Below are 5,930 nucleotides of genomic sequence, written 5' to 3'. Positions count from 1 at the left end.
GTCASGAGCTGTGGGGTTTCATAATTTATTTGCTTAGTGGGGTACTGTGATGCACTCATTCCTTTTGCTAGATAGAAGGGAATGAATGGGCTTTCTTCCAATATTGCTGTAATTTTCTGAGAAACCCCAATGAGCTGTTGCACACGTGCAAAGCTGATTAATCTGCTGCAAATGAGGAAATTGGTGTTTTGTGCAGGACGCTGGTGAGCCAGGCCCTTCCTGGAAAACCCAACATTGTCTCAGTACAGGTTTTTCTTCTTGGRCTGGACAGCACTGAACCAGGGTGTTCATGACATGGAGTGTGTTTTAGTTTTGCACGTGGATGTGATGATGCACAAGAAYTGTATTTGCAAAACACGGAGCAGGGAAGATACGGAGCTACARGAAGAAACACCAATTGGGTGCTTTCTTTTAATCTTGGAGAGTAAAAGCCTTGGAGAGTGAGGTGAAGAGTGGGCAGGAAGGAGGGGGGAGTGTCACAAATCTGGCTTAACCCCCTGTTAATTAGTCCTGCTCTAATTGGGACAGAGAAGAACCTCTTGCTTGTCATCACTTCGTAGTTGCCTCCTGTTCAGTCAGTAATTTCTGGGTTGGTGCCTCCTAGGCAGCCAAGTGCCTCTTGCAACTTCTGTTTTATTTCTTGCAGAGCAGCTGGAGGAGCTCGACRGGGCCRTACAACCAAAACTCCTTGAACTGTYTCGAGRKAGACTTTCCCTGCTGCTCACCACMCTCCGTGCTGGAGCTCACAGGCCTCACCAGCTCTTGTTTGCAGACCCATAGGTTCAAGGTAACCCCTTTCTTTTGAGTGTCAMAAGTTGTGGAGCATCTCTGGGTGCAGTTGGGTTTGGGGAGGGTGGTTGGGAGTGATGGTTTCTTTACCTGCAGCAAAAGCAACTGAAAGCTCTTTGAAATCCCACTTGGTCTTTGCTCTCTCCTTTGCTTGTTGTGAGGCAGCAAAGTTTGTTTGCTCAGTTCTGAAGGACTGGAGAAAAGGCTTCCCTGCTCAGGTCTGTGCTCCTGCCATCTCCTCCCCTGGTATAACAGCAAACCAGCTGCAGTTACCTCTGTGGCCACTGAACTTTGTTCTGTTTCCTGACGTGGACTCTCCCGCCTCTAACAAAACAATTCGTACAACTTGCATAATTTGCTTTCCCAATGTGATCATTTGATCCCAGTGATGAGATTACTTTGTGCACGCTGTTGTGGAGAGTGACTCACAGCCCTGCAGTGACAGGTGCATCTCTGCCAAGATTGCTTTTTTATAGGCTTTGAAATTGCATAGATCAGAACAAATAATTACAGGCCGCTCGTAATCTCTTGCTGTTTGTCCCTGAGTAAACATTCAAAATTAATTGCATGCTGCTATCACTCATGGAATCCAGAAAGACAAAAAGCCATCTCTAGTGGCTTCTGGAGGGCCAAAAGTCCAAAGAGTGCCTGAGTKTGACCCATGGTGGTAGATTATTGTATTTTTGCTTAGTAATCAGCCATGTCTGTGCCTCCAGTCACTCTTTTGCAAGGAATGGAGTTACTGACTAATTAACCTTCCTTTCTTTCTTTGTGGACGAGGAGATGGTGAGGTTTGGAGTTAGAGATGGGGTTGKATCTTTCTCCTGGCTCTGGCATTGCATGGGAAGTCTGCTGGGGAGGTTTAGCAACCCGCCTGGGGAGTTGGTAGGTCTGGTTTTGTGATGCTGGCAAGTACCCCGGGTCTTGCTGCCTGGTTGTTTGTGAAACACATCAGTTGACTCTCTTTCACGGGTCATTGCTGCATCTCCTCTCCAACTCCAAGCTTTGGAGGAGCAAGTTGATAAAATGCCTGCAAGGATTGTGCAAGCCCTGGTTGTGTAACAGGGCTCAATGCATAACTGCTGGAGGTAAGAGGAGCAGCTCCTGTTACAAATGAACAAAAWACCCCTGTGTCAAATATCTTCTCTTTGTGTTGATTGTGCTGGGGACTTGGAGAGTTGTKGATTTTGCAGCTTGGGACCAGCCTTTCAGCCTGTGAGCCCTGAATTGTGGGATATCCTGTGGTCTGTGTCACTTTTTGGCACAAGGACATCTGTTTTGGGTGTGGAATTGATGTTCTGAGGTCTGTAGCCGTGGTTGTGTGATTGCAAGGGGCTGGGCTGGGAAGTTGCCTGTATTTCCCAAATAATTTCAAAAAAGTGAAGTCCAGATCAGATTGCTGACCTGTGGCAGGTAGAGAGGTTTGTAGGGTGATTGCACACCCTTCTGATAGGGCAGCCAGAGCAGGACAGCTCTACTCCTGAGTTACCAGGAGGTGTAAGGATCATACAGTAACACCTCCAGGAGATGAGCTTGTAATGTCTGAAAAGCTCTTGCATCATCAGAGAGAAGTTGGCTGAGAAAAAAAAAAAAAAAATGTCCTGGCTCCTGACAAGCAGTGCTTGGTTTTCTTGAAATAAATAAATAAATCCCCAAAACACACTGTTCCGATCAAAAGTCTTGACAGCTCCTAAAACTTTGCAGGATCTGTTTAACCCTGTCCCCTTGGTGCTCTTCCAGCTGTTGGTTTCAAGGGAARCCTCACAAAAGAGACCAGCACTGGAGGGTTTTGCTGTCCAGACTTTTTCYGGTGGGGGGAGAGGTCAAAGCCTCTGGCTACTGACCCTGTCCATAGGGCTTCTTTCCCAGTAGTGGCTGCAGGCAAAGCCACAGCCTGTCACACCAACCCTCAAAAAACTCAAGCACAGGGTGAGCAAATGGACTGTGGGGAGGAGAGGAACTTGCAGCTGTGACTGGCACACAGGGCACATCCCTTGCAGAAGAGGCTGCTGAAAAAAAGTCTCATTTTCCCTCTTGAACTTAAAAAAACATCTTCAGCAGGACCTGAACTATGCAAAATCCATGCCCAGGTGGGTTTCTCCTGCGGTTTTGCAGCTCTCTGAGCAGTTGSTTTGCCTGAGAGGTGCCCAGGGAGTTGGCAGTAAGGTGGTTTAAAACTCCTGCAGRCTTGTCCCTGCAAGGGACAAGGAAGTTCCTCTTCTGAGTGATGCCTGAAGTGTGGTGCTCTGGGTTTGTCCCTCCCTGAGAGGTGAGGCTGGGGAGCACTGCTGGTTCACAGGGGGTCAGTTTACCTGCCACTCTCAGGTTTTGTTTATCCTGTAACCCTGAACTCTTGTTTTTGTGCTGACTCACATTAATCTGCCAAGTAAGGTGTCCAGGTGCCTAAGCTGGTGAGATGCCCTGTGTTTAAAGGTTCAGAGTCAGGTTTTTATCTGGTGAAAGGCAGTGTGCAAGTTCAGTAATTCTAAGTTACTTTAAGGCAGCTTGGCAAGTTTGGATTYATTTTAGTGTTGGATAATGCCTGAAATCTTTGGTTCAGTGCATTGGGCTCACTGCACAGCCCCACCTCAGCATACCCTCAGCACAGAGCTCCTTTCTGCCTCAGTAAAGCAGTTCTTGTTCTCTTCCTTGGTTTTGCAGCTGCTCTGCTGTCCTTGAATAAGACCCAGGGGCCAGAAACCATGCGAGTGTGACAGTGGAAGCTCAAATATGCAGTAATTCAAGATCCAGACTGACTGTTGCACATTCTGTGTCTGTCCTGTGCCTAAAATAGAAGTTYTGCTGATGTTTGAGCCGGTGTGTCAGGGTCTGAGTAGAAGAGATGTTCCACCTTGTCTTTCATAGTGAGAGTAACTTTTGTTTCACAAAAAAACCCCCCAATAGCTTCTGGGTTCCTTTCCCTGCTTGAGGTGCTGCTGCAGCCAACTCCTTTTGGATTGGGATTTCTGAGCTGGTGGAAGTGTTCAGGAGCACTTCCCTGGCTTGAAAGAAGCTCTGCTGCTTTCCACCCTCAGTGAGTTGCTGGTGGTTAATGGGAAGTTGTGGGAAATATGTGGGAAGAAGGTGTTAGGGAAGCTTTGAGTGTAGCAAGCCTTCACACCAGCAGAGGCTGAAGGGACAATGAAAGCTGTGAGGTTTCCCACTGTGCCTTCCATCCCCAGGGGCCCAGGKACTCAAATCAGGGAGCCTGTGCAGACCAGGCCAAACAGGGCTGCTTGTCTGACCAGATCAGACTCCTCTTGTTGATGGGAAATGGAATCTCCATGTGGCAGAGCTGTGGGGAAAAGGCTGATCCAAGGCAATGTTAAATAACCTGGATCTCAGCGCCTGCTTCCGTGGGCTGCTTTTGTTTTGGAAAGGACGACTTTCCTTGCCAGGTCTCCTTTCAGTAAAAAGGAAAGTAAAAAGAGCTAATTTGAGACTGGCACAGGCTGATGTAAACAGAATTTCTTAGTCTACCTGGTTGCATTCCCAAGAGGAATAAGAGAAGATCTGGTTTTGCCCCAAGGGTCTCCTGGCCCAATACCACACACTGATGTGCAGGAAGTCTTGGCTGCACTGGGGTTCAGAGGAGATCAGGCACAGGAGTCTGGGCAGAAATGCCACCTCCACCRCAGCCCTGCTCTTTCTGCTGCTGCCTTTCCTCCTGGGCTTGTGTCTGTGGGGCTCCTCTTCCTGACACCCATCAGTCACCTGCCTGTCTTGTGTCCTTAGTGGGTGAAAGAAGAGAGCCCTTGGCTGGTCACAAGGCTGATTCCTGTTTGTGGGCAATCTCTTCCTKCTTCTCCACTGCTGCTGCTGTGAGGAGTGATGGGGGCTCAGTGCAGCTTCCTTTTGGTGCTGCTGTCTCTGTGAGCTCTCCATAAACTTTGCAGACCTGTCAGAGGACTGTCCAGTGGTTTTTTTTTTTTTTTTTCCTCCCAGATATTTCAGTTGTTTAATTTCTATTTTCAGTCTTCCTGTTTTTCCTTTATATCTAAAGCTTAGGCTGCAGGTCTGTGCTGTACAAAGCGTTGGAGTTTTCACTTGGTTTGGTTGCTTATCTCTGCTTATCTCTTATGTGTCTGTCCTGAGGTTGTGTTTTGGGGCTGTGCCATGATGCTCGTGGAAATAATTGGTCTCTGATTTAAAACTGGGCTTTTTTTAAGGCTTATTCTTAAGGTTGATCATTCCCCTAACCTGTGTTGTGCCATGGCCAGCAAGAGAGAAAGGGCAGTCCCTGGGGGCAGACAAGGTGGGAAAGGAGGTCTGATTATGCACACCTGCCTCTGCCTTGGGAATTTAAGATTGTTCTTTTGATCAGAAAGAGGAGTCTGGCAGATCTGGTGGCAGTGGTGACATCCCCAGCCACGCTTCCAGCACTGGAGATCGTGACAGCTGTGCTTCCTCTCTGCTCACTAAGCACTGCCTGTGCTGAGTCAGGGACATGAGGGTCATTGTCACGTGGCTGCAGGGAGCACGAGGAGTGCTCGCTCTCTCTTTCTGAGCAGTGCCCCCTTGTCCCCTTCCCTGTGTGGAGCTTTCACTGGGAGCCTGGACTGGAGAAAGCTGGTCTGAAGGAGCTTTCTGGGTGTGTGTCACTGTTATATTTGCTGTTAGACTTGCATGGATTGCTGTTTGTGAGAAACTGGGAAGCTGTCCTTTGGTGAGTGCTGCTGCATGGGTGGGTGGGCTGGTGGACAGGGACTGGGCTCTCCAGGGCTGGAGTTGGCACCGTGGTGGTGTTGCTGTGAGACACGAGGCAATCTCATTGCTGCAGGGGTGGTTTGGCTCCAAACCACCACCTGCTGTCCTTGCTGGAGTTCAGCTGAGACAGCTTGGACCTTGCTGCAGGCTGGGCAGGCTCCTCTGCCTGCACCCCGCTGAGCTGCCTTTGATTGGAGCCTGGCACCAGTGCCAGCTTTGGGCAGAATGTGACGGATGGCACTGCACGCATGTTTGTCACGCAATTCCTCTTCGGCTCCGTCACTGCTGACTCTTTCTCTGCACGTATTGCAAAACAGAGCTTCCCCGTGCAGCTCCTGTCCTTATCTGCAGGTGTCTAAAAGGTGCTGATGCTTGGCAAAACTCTGGGTGTTTTGATGGCTTGGGCAGCTCCGGGGGTGTAGCCAGCTGTGCCA

The 5,930-nt window shown here is 49.1% G+C and overlaps 1 protein-coding gene across 2 annotated transcripts in view; it reads left to right on the top strand.

Annotated features, from left to right (window-relative positions):
• The first annotated feature begins 705 nt into the window (after positions 1–705).
• The window catches only part of LOC130577751 (NADPH--cytochrome P450 reductase), a 26,434-nt gene continuing 21,209 nt past the window's right edge, over positions 706–5,930 (top strand). The window contains exon 1 of one of the 2 annotated variants that reach the window (XM_057373325.1): positions 706–787. The gene's annotated coding sequence lies outside the window, so the exon portion shown is untranslated. Of the gene's footprint in view, positions 788–5,351; positions 5,456–5,930 lie in introns of those variants that run through there. The other variant, XM_057373326.1, reaches the window with a different exon arrangement.

Source organism: Malurus melanocephalus, unplaced genomic scaffold (assembly GCF_030028575.1).
Source record: "Malurus melanocephalus ecotype Western Australia unplaced genomic scaffold, MMel_1.1 scaffold_193, whole genome shotgun sequence".
Taxonomy (NCBI): Eukaryota; Metazoa; Chordata; class Aves; order Passeriformes; family Maluridae; genus Malurus; species Malurus melanocephalus.
Note: the sequence above shows the minus strand (reverse complement) of the source record. Positions and strands in the feature narration are given on the sequence as shown.